This window comes from Taudactylus pleione, unplaced genomic scaffold, assembly GCF_031769625.1.
Source record: "Taudactylus pleione unplaced genomic scaffold, aTauple2 ptg000174l, whole genome shotgun sequence".
Taxonomy (NCBI): Eukaryota; Metazoa; Chordata; class Amphibia; order Anura; family Myobatrachidae; genus Taudactylus; species Taudactylus pleione.
In genome coordinates, this window is record NW_028284576.1 from 6,866,136 (window position 1) to 6,881,949 (window position 15,814).

Sequence of the window (15,814 nt, forward strand, 5' to 3'; positions counted from 1 at the left end):
TCCCACGCCAAGTTCCGTTTACAGACTGAGGGGTCTATTTACTAAGCAGTGCAGTGTTAGGAGTCACAGTGGAAAGTGATAAGGTGCCAGCCAATCAGCTCCTAACTGTCATTTTTCAAACACAGCCTGTGAGATGACAGTTGGGAGCTGATTGGCTGGCACCTTATCACTTTCCACTCTGTCTCCTAACACTGCTTAGTAAATAGACCCCTCAGTCACATACAGATATACAAGTGTCACATTAATCAGCACAGTCTGCTGGTGCGTCCTAGTCGCAACGCAATGGGACTTAGACGCCCGACGCTAGCAGAGAGGCACGGGACCTGTCGACTCACTCACGCCAGGCATATCGCGCTGTTGGGCGCTGCCAGGTAAATGTGTTGGGCATTGCTGTACATGCTGGGTACGGTCAGGTAAATGTGACAGGCATCGCTGGTACTGTCAGGTAAATGTGTCGGCATCGTAGGTACATGGAGGGTACAGTCAGGTAAAAGTGTTGGGAAATAATGGTATGAGCTGGGTACTGTCAGGTAAATGTATCAGGTACTGCTGGGTACTGTCAGGTAAAGGTGTCGGCACTGCTGGTACTGTCAGGTAAATGTGTCGGCACTGCTGGTACATGCTGCTGGGTACTGTCAGGTAAATGTGTCGGCACTGCTGGTACATGTTGGGAACTGTCAGGTAAATGTGTCGGCATTACGTACATGCTGCTGGGTGCTGTCAGGTAAATGTGTCAGCACTGCTGGTATATGCTGCTGAGTACTGTCAGGTAAATGTGTCAGCATTACTGGTACATGCTGCTGGGTACTGTCAGGTAAATGTGTCGGCACTGCTGGTACATGTTTGTAACTGTCAGGTAAATGTGTCGGCATTACTGGTACATGCTGCTGGGTACTGTCAGGTAAATGTGTCAGCACTGCTGGTATATGCTGCTGGGTACTGTCAGGTAAATGTGTCGGCATTACTGGTACATGCTGCTGGGTACTGTCAGGTAAATGTGTCGGCATTGCTGGTACATGGTGGGTATGGTCAGGTAAATGTGTTGGGAAATACTGACACGTGCTGGGTATTGTCAGGCACATGTCGGGCACGGCTGGTACACGTTGGGTAGCGAGAGGTAAATGTGTCAGCATTGCTGTTACATGCTGCTTGGTACGATCAGGTAAATGTCTCGGGCATTACTGGCACATGTTGGGCACTGTCAGGCAAATGTGCCAGCCACTGCTGGTATATCCTAAGTACTAGTTCTGTCCCCTGGGCCTTTTTGATGCTCCATCTGTCATTTTTCTTAGGCTGCGTACACACTAGAGGATAAATTGGACGATATGGCGATTTTAGATGATATGGAACGACAAATCGCCCACATCTACTAGTGTGTACGCACCATTGCGCGGTCCGGCGTGTCGTCAGTGGCGTACTGCACGGCCAATCACACGACATCGCATGCTGTGCAGCGCATATTAATGTAGGACGGAACGAGTGGTCGTTCCATCTTTCATTAAATCTTCCTAGTGTGTACCAGCAATCTTGCATGGTTCAGGGTGAAGGGTAATCCCTTATTATTGTGCCTCACATCGCCTGGTACCCAGGGCCGGCCAAAGTATTGCTCCGGAGCCGCACCCGCCAGAAGGAAAATCCCGGCCACCCCTCCACCTCGACCAGCAGAGAGTTAAAAGCACACGGACCCTCCACCTCTACTCCAGCCGGCAGAGTTCACAGCACATGGCCCCTCCACCTCGACCCTGGCTGGCAGCACACGGACAGACGTAGCCTGTCCCAACAGGCAGGGGGAGGTTGAGGGCCTAGGTTTGGTAATTGCAGGATTACAGGCTATGCTCTCTGCACACTTCATCTAGGGGTTCAGTCCGCGCTATCCCCCCTCTGCGCTCCCTCCCGGCTACCTCATACAACCACCCAACATTAAAAATGTTGAGGAGAACACGGAGTACTATCAGGTAAATGTGTCAGACACTGTTGGTACAGGTTGAGCACTGTCGGGTATATGTGTCGGGCAGTGCTGGAACATGAAGGGTACTACCAGGTAAATGTTTTGGGCACTACTGGCATCAGGAAATGTGTCAGGCTGGTACAGGTTGAGCACTGCCAGATAAATGTGTCAGGCATGATTGGCACAAATTGGCACTGTCAGGCACTGCTGGGTACTACCAGGGAAATGTGTCGGGCATTGCTGGTATATGCTAGAAACTGGCAAGTAAATCTGTCTGGCATTGCTGAACAGGTTGGGCACTGTCAGGTAATGGTGTCAGACAGTGCTGGTAAAAGCTGGGTATAGTCCATATAAATGTGTATGGCATTACTGGCACATATTGGGCACTGTCAGGTAAATATATCGGGCATTGCTGGTAAAAGCTGGGTATAGTCAGATAAATGTGTGGCATTACTGGCACATGTTGGGCATTTTCAGGTAAATTTGTCGGGCATTGCTGATACAGTTGGGCACTGGCATGCAAATGTGTCAGACACTGCTGGATATGGCGGGCACAGTCATGTAAATGTATTGGGCACAGCTGGTATATGCTGGGTACTATCAGGGAAATGTTAGGCAAACCGCTACCAAACAATGAATTAACTTAACTTTGCCCGCCAACATTTTTATTGCTATAAACTTCCTGGTTCCAAACTTTTGGAGAAATTTGTCCAGGTTTGTTGTATGGGGTAACCATGCGCTCCTGAAAACAGAACATTTCTCTGGTGTAGAAGAGGTGAAACCCTTGTGGTCTTGAAGTGGTTAAAATTTCTGTAGGCAAAGACACAAGACTGCCCTGGAAAACGGGGATAAATGTGATCCCTGACAATGACCAGCACTACTTCCTGTATAGCGCCAACGTTCCCAAACGATCATCCTTATACGCTACCGCATACGCACACCGATCTTCTACTGAATTAATGAGCAAATGTTCCAATGGGCTGTTTAACCTCTGAAGTGCCACTACACGCAGAACCGATAAGCAGGGTAAAGTCCGCAGCCAGATGGAATTTTAGGAGACGAGTTAGACACACATTATACACAGGGGGAACATGTGCGCCCTGCTTTCCTCCGTCGTGTGCGATATCATTTCATCTCCCACCTCCTCTCCCTCTCGGCTTATCTCGCTCACACAACAACGCTCGTCTGAATCCCCCTCCTGCTCACAAACTGAAACCATATTTCATCACCACCAAATAAACCAAACGGACAAATCTTTGCAGTATATGGAGATGCCCGAATATCTGAAAATGAAAGTGCAGCTCTTCACGCTCGGGGGCTACGGGGCAGGACGAGGCTCCAGAGCACGTCTGGGAGACTTTCATCCTGATGAAGGGCGAGTACCGGTAGTCGGCGTAGAGTAAATTGGGTGAGCGATGGGCACACGGAAGTGCGCCCAACCATATCTGCGTGATTCTGCTACTTACGGCTGGATAGGGACGATCTAACGTAAAGGCGTGTTGGCGTAATTTTGAAGGCACGGAGACCAAGACGAGGACATATATGCGCCTCACGATGTGCCATGGGGCAGGTGTAAGTAGCAGATGACAAATGTCCCCGGCATTATCGAACCGCTTGTTATTGGCTGGGTGCGAATGCTCCACTGGCGTAGTAGATTCCTTCGCCACTCGTGCAAACATTCTGATTTTGCATTTGTGTGTTTAACATTTTTTTCCTTGGAAAAGACACAGCGGGTGAGATTTACTAAGCTGCAGTTTGGTTTAATATTCATTATTATTACGGTTTTAAATTTCGAAGTCAACCCTGCCACTTAGCGTATTCAGCCCAATGAGTTGTTTCTGCTGTATGACTAAAGTTTAAGCCGTTTTATTGATGTCGAATAGTGAATGCATTTGTTGCAAAGAGAGTAGACGGTAAAGAGAAGCGTTAAGCGGGACATGAGCGTATACCTAGCCTGCCTGGCGCAAACCAGTCGCGTATGTCACTTTAGCAGACCGTAACGCATCTTATAAGATAGTTGCCGCCTTGCGTATGCATGCAGTTGCTGCTCTTACTTTTAAATGAACGCAGATTGTGTCTGTGATTTGGGCGTGCGATTGCACAAGCTCTGCGCCAGTCACTTTGCCTGAATAAAGGAGAACTGGTAAACCGATTGCCTAAACACAGTGGAGGCAGCCATTTCGTGGGCTGATCCAATCGTGCCTCATGCCTCACTGAAGTCACTAATTGCTAATTCATTAGGCGGTGTCATCATGAATACCGGTTCCTCCCTCAAAAATGGCTGGTAAGAGGTCTCTTTTTAGACATCCACGCAGCAGTTCACGAGACCCCCCGCCATGAGCCTGAAATGTACGTTTTTTGTCCTTTTTCCAGCCCAGAGCTACGAGACAAGGTCACACGTTCCTTACAGTTAACAGGTTGGAAAGCCTCTTTCCCAATATACAGTACACGCTGCACAACAGGACTCGACTAACAAGTTATCGGGTAAAGGGACGGATGAAGCTCGCGTCTGTCTCCTGCAGATTTCATCAACTTTACTACATGTTATTCACAGAGCCAGCACTACATTAATGAACAGAGCGTGGATCCCGAATCACGTTAACCCCTGAGTGCATGCTATTAATAGCACAGGTCCCGTTGGTTATTAAGACACAGTGACGATCATAGCGCTACATTAATATAACTTGTCATTAGGAGACTGCCAACTAGGCCGGAGCTGCGCAATCAATATCCTCAGCAGAAGTGTGTCTTGTAAGTGGTGACCCCATCGTGACACCTCCGGGGCGACGGCTTGTCACTCAGGAAACGTCAATGTCACGAGAATACAGGCTTGCACGCAGGAAGCCGCGACTGGCAACACCTATGGCACCGGAGGGGAGGATGACGTCCACTCTGGGAGGGGACGTCATCCTGGCATTTTATGCCAGGCGATGACAAGACAGTGGCAATCGGCCTTTGGGTATCGATAAGAGTGAGTGGCGGATAATTCTAGAAGGGGAAAAGGGTCGGGATGCCCTCTTTTAGGATACAAAATGCGAGTATGTGTCCTTTATAAAGAAAAGGGGAAGGGAGAAATATTCAGAATATCAGAAGCCTTGTATATTGCCGCTGTGCCTTAGAATTCTGGTAGTCATAATGGAGACTGAGCAAGGTCACGGGTATGGCCTCCATTGATTGTGTCATATCAATCTATCCGAACGTGATCTCTCTAAAATGACCTTTATTCCAGCTTTAAAATACAGGAGCGAATATACATGAAATGCACAGTTTCCTCATCCCTGCGTATAATTTACTTTAAATAAAATCCATTATCAGTATATATAGACAGCGTCATAATTAATGTAGCATTGAGTCATCCTGGCTCTTCCCTAAGCCATCCACCCCTGACCTGTCCCTGTTCCATTCCTGCCACTGACTGTCAGAGATGGGGATAGAGGCTCTAATTTAAGGTATAGAGGTCCCCGGGTCACACCATCCTGACACAAGCCTGCTGCTATTTTAAAAGTCCACAGTTTTACATTTGAAAATATATGTTCTAGGTGTCACTATACAGCTGGAAAATAAATGTACACTTTGCAGACAGAAGGAAAGAGTTAAAAGTTAAAGAAAACACAAATTGATGTATGAATTAAAATATGATCAGCACAGGCAACATTAACACAACGATACAAATGCCCATTGTCAGAGGCATTCCACTGCGAGGTAGGTAACAAAAACTCAAAAAAGAGAAAACAGAACTAGGTACAGGAAATCACTACGTTGTCTATACTGCGCCCTGAGACACTAAAGGACACAGCCAGCATCTCCCAGATGCTTATACAAAGTGCTAAATGTGTGCACAATGCATTACCTGTACAAGAGTATAGTCCGCATCCTATATCACACGCACCATTTATCCAAGAGGGCACTGAGTTACCTACGTCAGCCTAGCACCACAGCGGTTCCAGCCTTCGCAGGGGTCACCTGCCCAAACCAAACTATGCCCAAGAAAAGAGAAATGAACATATAGGTCCCGCAGCTGAATTAGGTGCTGCTTAAGATACAGATGAACAGACGTCTTCTACTGACAGCAGAGCATCATATGTAAGGATTATTCTTATACATAGTTACCTATATAGAATCATCTTCCACTCACCTATACACACCCAACACCCCCACACATCACCCGCTCACCTATACAAACTCACTCACCAATACATATCCAACACCCACTCACCTACACCCAACACCCCCACACATCACCCGCTCACCTATACACTCACCTACCTATACACATCCAACACCCACTCACCTATACACATCAAACACCCCCACACATCACCCGCTCACCTATACACACTCACCTACCTATATACATCCAACACCCACTCACCTATACACATCCAACACCCCCACACATCACCCGCTCACCTATACACTTCCAACACCCACTCACCTACACACACACACACACACATCACCCGTTCACCTATACACACTCACCTACCTATACACATCCAACACCCACTCACCTATACACATCCAACACCCACTCACCTACACCCACTCACCTATACACTTCCAACACCCACTCACCTACACACTTCCAACACCCACTCACCTACACACACACACACCACCCGTTCACCTATACACACTCACCTACCTATACACATCCAACACCCACTCACCTATACACATCCAACACCCCCACACATCACCCGCTCACCTATACACATCCAACACCCACTCACCTATACACATCCAACACCCCCACACATCACCCGCTCACCTATACAAACTCACTCACCAATACACATCCAACACCCACTCACCTACACCCACTCACCTATACACATCCAACACCCACTCACCTACACACACACACATCACCCGCTCACCTATACACACTCACCTACCTATACACATCCAACACCCACTCACCTATACACATCCAACACCCCCACACATCACCCGCTCACCTATACAAACTCACTCACCAATACACATCCAACACCCACTCACCTACACACACACAGACACACACCCCCACACATCACCCGCTCACCTATACAAACTCACTCACCAATACACATCCAACACCTACTCACCTACACCCACTCACTATACACATCCAACACCCACTCACCTATACACATCCAACACCCACTCACCTATACACACCCAACACCCCCACACATCACCCGCTCACCTATACACACTCACTAATACACATCCAACACCCACTCACCTATACACACCCAACACCCACTCAAATATACACATCCAACACCCACTCACCTATACACACGCACTTCACCAATACACATCCAACACCCACTTACCTACACACACCCAACACCCACTCACCTATACACATCCAGCACTTCCACACATCACCCACTCACTAATACACATCCAACACGTCCAACACCCACTCACCTACAAACACCCAACACCCACTCACCTATACACCCCCACACATCACCCGCTCACCTATACACCCCCACACATCACCCACTCACCTATACACACTCACCAATACACATCCAACACCCACTCACCTACACACACCCAACACCCACTCACCTATACACATACATCACACACTCACCAATACATATCAACAACTCACTTACACCCACCCAACACCCCCACACATCACCCGCTCACCTATACACACCCAACACCCACATCCACTCACCTATACATACCCAACATTCCTGCATATCACCCACTCACCAAATACACATCCAACACCCACATCCACTCACCTATACACACCCAACACTCCCGCATATCACCCACTCAACAAATACACATCCTAAACCCACTCACCTATACTCACACCAACATTCACTCACCTATACACATCCAACACTCCCCCATATCACCCACTCACCAATACACATCCAACACCCACTCACCTACTCACACCAACATCCACTCACCTATACACACACACACACACACATCACCGGCTCACCTATACACAATCACTCGCCAATACACATCCAACACCCACTCACCTCAACACCCACTCACCTCAACACCCACTCACATACACATCACCGGCTCACCTACACACACTCACTCGCCAAAACACATCCAACACCCACTCACCTACACACACCAACACCCACTCACATCAACACCCACTCACCTATACACACCCACTCACATCAACATCCACTCACCTATACACCCCCACACATCACCCGCTCACCTATACACCCCCACACATCACCCGCTCACCTATAGACCCCCACACATCACCCGCTCACCTATAGACCCCCACACATCACCCGTTCACCTATACACCCCCACACATCACCCGCTCACCTATCCACAATCACTCACCTACACACACCCACTCACCTATACACATCCAACACCCACTCACCTATACACACCCAACACCCCCACACATCACCCACTCACCTATACACATCCAACATCCACTCACCTATACACACCCAACACCCCCACACATCACCCACTCACCAACTCACATCAACATCCACTCACCTATACACACCCAACACCCCCACACATCACCCACTCACCAACTCACATCAACATCCACTCACCTATACACACTCAACACCCCCACACATCAAGCACTCACCTATACACACTCACTCACCTATATGCAACCTTAAACCCAGTGACGTATACACATGCATCATGCACTCACCTATATACCAGCTTCAGCCAGTTACATATACATCATCCACTCACCTATATACAAGCTTCACCCAGTTACGTATACACATGCGTCATCCACTCACCTATATATAAGCTTCACCCAGTTACGTATACACATGCATCATGCACTCACCTATAAACAAGCTTCACCCAGTTACGTATACACATGCATCATCCACACACCTATATACAAGCTTCACCCAGTTACGTATACACATGCATCATGCACTCACCTATATACAAGCTTCACCCAGTTACGTATACACATGCGTCATCCACTCACCTATATACAAGCTTCACCCAGTTACGTATACACATGCATCATCCACTCACCTATATACAAGCTTCACCCAGTTACGTATACACATGCATCATGCACTCACCTATATATAAGCTTCACCCAGTTACGTATACACATGCATCATGCACTCACCTATATATAAGCTTCACCCAGTTACGTATACACATGCATCATCCACTCACCTATATACAAGCTTCACCCAGTTACGTATACACATGCATCATCCACTCACCTATATACAAGCTTCACCCAGTTACATATACACATGCATCATCCACTCACCTATATACAAGCTTCACCCAGTTACGTATACACATGCATCATGCACTCACCTATATATAAGCTTCACCCAGTTACGTATACACATGCATCATCCACTCACCTATATACAAGCTTCACCCAGTGACGTATACACATGCATCATCCACTCACCTATATACAAGCTTCACCCAGTTACATATACACATGCATCATCCACTCACCTATATACAAGCTTCACCCAGTTACGTATACACATGCATCATCCACTCACCTATATACAAGCTTCACCCAGTTACGTATACACATGCATCATCCACTCACCTATATACAAGCTTCACCCAGTTACATATACACATGCATCATCCACTCACCTATATACAAGCTTCACCCAGTTACGTATACACATGCATCATGCACTCACCTATATATAAGCTTCACCCAGTTACGTATACACATGCATCATCCACTCACCTATATACAAGCTTCACCCAGTGACGTATACACATGCATCATCCACTCACCTATATACAAGCTTCACCCAGTTACATATACACATGCATCATCCACTCACCTATATACAAGCTTCACCCAGTTACGTATACACATGCATCATCCATTCACCTATATACAAGCTTCACCCAGTTACGTATAACACATGCATCATCCACACATATTCCCGTACTCCTACCTGCATCCTCAGCCCTTCCCCTGTATATTCCACGCTGCTCCATTGCCCCCCAGTGGGAAGATTCATCTCTTCCCCATATACCCTATAAACATCGTCCTTCACGTCTGCCTGTCACAGGAGTGTATGGGACACGCAGACCGCCTATGGAAGACCCCATTACACAACATCCTGCCCCCAGCCAGGGGCACACAGGCTGTCAGTACAGAGTGCTCTGGGGACTGGCTTACTGGCAAGGGGGCAACAGGGAAAGCTGGGGATGGCTGCGTAGATGTGTGTACTATAGAAAATGTGATTTTTATATATATATATATATATATATATATATATATACACACATATATATACATATACACACACATATATATATACATATACACACACACAAACATACATATATATATACATATACATACATACACACAGACTCATATATATATATATATATATATATATATATATAAATATATATAATACACATATATTTAGCGCCAGGCCACACGTCACCCTGGTGGTGCTGAATTCCCACCACCCGCGCCCGTCCCAATGACCCGGTCTCTCCGCCGGCCGCCCGTGTAGGTGACAGCCGGGATACACCGCAGGAGTTGGGTGATCTCTCGCCCCCTCCCTGCGCATCACAAGATCGCAGAGTGGCCAAACTCCTGCCAAGTGAGAGAGTGGGGTGAGAACACCCGAGAGGTGACCTGGGGAGCACCCGGCGGGTGTCCGCAGCGCAGCTCGGGTCCGCACAGGTAGATAAGAAGTTGCCGATGTGATGCTCACCCGTAAGCACTCCGCCCGGGCCCCAGCACGCCTTGCCGTTACCACAGTGATCCACACCCCGATACCAGGGTACACAGCTACACCCGGGGTGACCCGAATTCTGTACGGGGTGTTGGGAAGAGGTGAGGGGACAGGAGACCCGCGGGCGCCTCCTGTCCTTGCCTGCCTGTATATGGGAAGGGTGCCCGGAATTGGGCGAGGGGGCGGCCGATATGCAGCCCGGTGGGGGGTTTAAATGTCCGGAGCGTCGGGGACACACGGGGGGGAGCGGAGGGGGGGGAGAGGGCGCTATCACACGCACCTGTTCCGTGACTCCACTCCAGGATCCAGGGCCGGGGCGGGCCGGCGCCTCCCTCGGGTGAGCCGGGTGCCGGCGGGTGTTCCTGCGCCCGGACAAGAAGAAGAAGCTTCGGCGGAGACACTGGCAGCCAGCGAGCGAGAGCAGCGAGCCAGGCCGCGCGGGGCGTGACGGGAAGTGTAGTCCGGGCACCGCGCCGCCCACCACTGGTGCAAATGGCGGCCACAGCGCCCGGGAACTACAACTCCCGACGTGCACCGCGGGCGGCCAGCGCACACACATCCATCCCAGGGAGACACAGGGAGGAGGAGGACAGGGCATCAGTGTGTGTGACACTATACAACTACACAACTCTGACTGTACACACATCCAACCCAGGGATAAGGGGAACAGGGCATCAGTGTGTGTCACCCTACACAACTCTCACTGTACACACATCCATCCCAGGGAGGAGGAGGACAGGGCATCAGTGTGTGTGACACTATACAACTACACAACTCTGACTGTACACACATCCAACCCAGGGATAAGGGGAACAGGGCATCCGTGTCTGTGACACTATATAACACAACTCTCACTGTACATACATCCATCCATCCCAGGGAGGAGGAGAACACTCACTCTACACACATCCATCCCAGGGGGAGGAGGACAGGGCATCAGTGTGTGTGACACCATACAACTACACAACTCTCACTGTACACACATCCATCCCAAGAAGGGTTAGACAAGAACTCAGTGTGCGACACTACACAACTCTCACTTTGCACACAGGGAGGACAGGACCTCAGTATGTGACACTACACAACTCGACCGTACATCATCCATCCAAGGGAGGAGGACAGCACATCAGAGTGTATGACACTACACAACTCTCACTGTACACACATCGATCCAAGGGAGGAGGACAGGACATCAGAGTGCGTGACACTACACAACTCTCACTGTATACAATTCCATCCAAGGGAGGAGGAAGACAGGAAATCGGTGTGTGACACTACACAACTCTGACTGTACACACATCCATCGCAGGGAGGAGGAGGACAGGAAATCAGTGTGTGACACTACACAACTCTCACTGTACACACATCCTTCACAGGGAGGAGGAGGACAGAGCATCTGTATGTGACACTACAAAACTATCAACTCTTACTATACACACATCTGCCCCTGGGCAGGAGGAGGACAGGTCATTACACAACTCTTACACACACAGCTGTCCCTGGGAGGACAGAACATATCTGTGTGACACCACTGTACACACAGACAGCTGTCCCTAAGCAGAAGCATGACAGGACAACTATGTGTGACATTACACAACAACACACACAGCTGTCCCTGGTCAGGAGGACAGAATGTATCTATGTGACACTACACAACTCTTACTGTACACACCGAGACAGCTGTCCCTGGGCAGGGGCAAGAACAGGACATCTCTGTGTTACACTACACTAATGCTCACACAGTTGTCCCTGGGCAGGTGAAGGACAGGACATCTCTGTGATATTACACACCTTTTACAGTATAAACACAGAACTGTCCCTTGGAGGAGGACAGGCCATTTCTGTTTGACACTACACAACACTTTCTATACACACACACAGCCGTGCTTGGGCAGGAGAAGGACGGGAAATCTGTGACAATACACAACTATTACTATACACACAGCTTTCCATTGAAGGACTTTGCATCTCTGTGTGACACTACACTACTGTTACTACACACACATCTGTCCCTGGGCAGGAGGAGCACAGGACATCTCTGTGTGACACTACACTACTGTTACTACACACACATCTGTCCCTGGGCAGGAGGAGCACAGGACATCTCTGTGTGACACTACACTATACACACATCTGTCCCTGGACAGGAGGAGCAAAGGACATCTCTGTGTGACACTACACTATACACACATCTGTCCCTGGGCAGGAGGAGCACAGGACATCTCTGTGTGACACTACACTATACACAGATCTGTCCCTGGGCAGGAGGAGCACAGGACATCTCTGTGTGACACTACACTATACACACATCTGTCCCTGGGCAGGAGGAGCACAGGACATCTCTGTGTGACACTACACTATACACACATCTGTCCCTGGGCAGGAGGAGCACAGGACATCTCTGTGTGACACTACACTATACACAGATCTGTCCCTGGGCAGGAGGAGCACAGGACATCTCTGTGTGACACTACACTATACACACATCTGTCCCTGGGCAGGAGGAGCACAGGACATCTCTGTGTGACACTACACTATACACACATCTGTCCCTGGGCAGGAGGAGCACAGGACATCTCTGTGTGACACTACACTATACACAGATCTGTCCCTGGGCAGGAGGAGCACAGGACATCTCTGTGTGACACTACACTATACACACATCTGTCCCTGCGCAGGAGGAGCACAGGACATCTCTGTGTGACACTACACTACTGTTACTACACACACATCTGTCCCTGGGCAGGAGGAGCACAGGACATCTCTGTGTGACACTACACTATACACACATCTGTCCCTGGACAGGAGGAGCAAAGGACATCTCTGTGTGACACTACACTATACACACATCTGTCCCTGGGCAGGAGGAGCACAGGACATCTCTGTGTGACACTACACTATACACAGATCTGTCCCTGGGCAGGAGGAGCACAGGACATCTCTGTGTGACACTACACTATACACACATCTGTCCCTGGGCAGGAGGAGCACAGGACATCTCTGTGTGACACTACACTATACACACATCTGTCCCTGGGCAGGAGGAGCACAGGACATCTCTGTGTGACACTACACTATACACAGATCTGTCCCTGGGCAGGAGGAGCACAGGACATCTCTGTGTGACACTACACTATACACACATCTGTCCCTGGGCAGGAGGAGCACAGGACATCTCTGTGTGACACTACACTATACACACATCTGTCCCTGGGCAGGAGGAGCACAGGACATCTCTGTGTGACACTACACTATACACAGATCTGTCCCTGGGCAGGAGGAGCACAGGACATCTCTGTGTGACACTACACTATACACACATCTGTCCCTGCGCAGGAGGAGCACAGGACATCTCTGTGTGACACTACACTATACACACATCTGTCCCTGGGCAGGAGGAGCACAGGACATCTCTGTGTGACACTACACTATACACACATCTGTCCCTGGGCAGGAGGAGCACAGGACATCTCTGTGTGACACTACACTACTGTTACTATACACACATCTGTCCCTGGGCAGGAGGAGCACAGGACATCTCTGTGTGACACTACACTATACACACATCTGTCCCTGGGCAGGAGGAGCACAGGACATCTCTGTGTGACACTACACTACTGTTACTATACACACATCTGTCCCTGGGCAGGAGGAGCACAGGACATCTCTGTGTGACACTACACTACTGTTACTATACACACATCTGTCCCTGGGCAGGAGGAGCTCTGTGTGACATTACACAACTCTTACAATAAATATATTTGTCCCTGGGCAGGAGGAGGACAGGACGTCTGTGTGAGACTACACAACTCTTACTATAGACACATCTTTCCCTGGGCAGAAGGGCAGATAATTTCTGTGTGACACTACACAACACTCACTGTACATACACACAGCTGCCACTGTGCAGGAGGAAGACAGGACAACTCTGTTTGACATTACACAACTCTCACTGTATACACATGCACTGCTGTCCCTGGATGGAGGACTGGGCATTTCTGTGTGACACTACACAGCTCTTACTGTACAATACATACCGCAGTCCCTGGGCAGGAAGACGACAGGCCATGTTTGTTTGACACTACACAAGAACACAACTCTTTACCATATATAGATGCCCCTGGGCAGGATTACACAGTATCTCTGTGTCATACTACACAGCTCAACAACAATACACAACATACACGTGTGACAGGCACAGTACACATTTACACAACACTTACACATACCCCATTAACAGTCCCAGCAGCTGACTGACATACACAAGGTTAGGGGTGACCTGGGGTAATAAGGAGTTTTTCAGGGGTGTCCAGTTAACGGGCTGTGTCAGGGATGTGCCCAGGTAACAGGGGCTGTTTCAGGTGTACCCGGGTAACAGGCAGTGTTAAGGGTGAACTGGGTAACAGGTGATGTTGTAGGTGTGCCTGGGTAAAAGGGACTGTCTGGGGTGTGCCAGAGTAAGGGGCTGTGCCAGGGGTGCCCCAGGCAACAGGGACTGTATCTGGGGTGATCGGTGTCAGGAGTGTGCCCGAGGACGGGCTGTGTCAAGAGTGACCCATGTAACAGGCTGTATCAGGGCTGCCCGGGTTACAAGGGCTGCCTCAGGGGTGAACCTGGTAACAGGGGCTTTGTCAGGTGTGTACCCTGGTAAAAGGGGCGGTGTCATGGGTGTACCCGGGTAACGGGCTGTGCCCGGATAACAGGGGCTGTGTCAGGTGTGCCCAGATAACGGGCCGTGTCAGGTGTGCCCGGATAACAGGGGCCGTGTCAGGTGTGCCCGGATAACAGGGGCCGTGTCAGGTGTGCCCGGATAACGGGCCGTGTCAGGTGTGCCCAGATAACAGGGGCCGTGTCAGGTGTGCCCGGATAACGGGCCGTGTCAGGTGTGCCAGGATAACAGGGGCCGTGTCAGGTGTTCCCGGATAACAGGGGCCGTGTCAGGTGTGCCCGGATAACAGGGGCCGTGTCAGGTGTTCCCGGATAACAGGGGCCGTGTCAGGTGTGCCCGGATAACAGGGGCCGTGTCAGGTGTGCCCGGATAACGGGCCGTGTCAGGTGTGCCAGGATAACAGGGGCCGTGTCAGGTGTTCCCGGATAACAGGGGCCGTGTCAGGTGTGCCCGGATAAC

The 15,814-nt window shown here is 49.6% G+C and overlaps 1 protein-coding gene across 4 annotated transcripts in view; it reads right to left on the reverse strand.

The window, feature by feature from the left end:
* Positions 1-15,814, reverse strand: part of BCORL1 (BCL6 corepressor like 1) — a 102,146-nt gene that overhangs the window by 56,717 nt on the left and 29,615 nt on the right. The window contains exon 1 of one of the 4 annotated variants that reach the window (XM_088475579.1): positions 10,967-11,146. The exons of 1 other annotated variant lie outside the window; for it this stretch is intronic. The gene's annotated coding sequence lies outside the window, so the exon portion shown is untranslated. Of the gene's footprint in view, positions 1-10,665; positions 10,878-10,966; positions 11,147-15,814 lie in introns of those variants that run through there. 2 more of the 4 variants (XM_088475578.1, XM_088475577.1) reach the window with 2 other exon arrangements.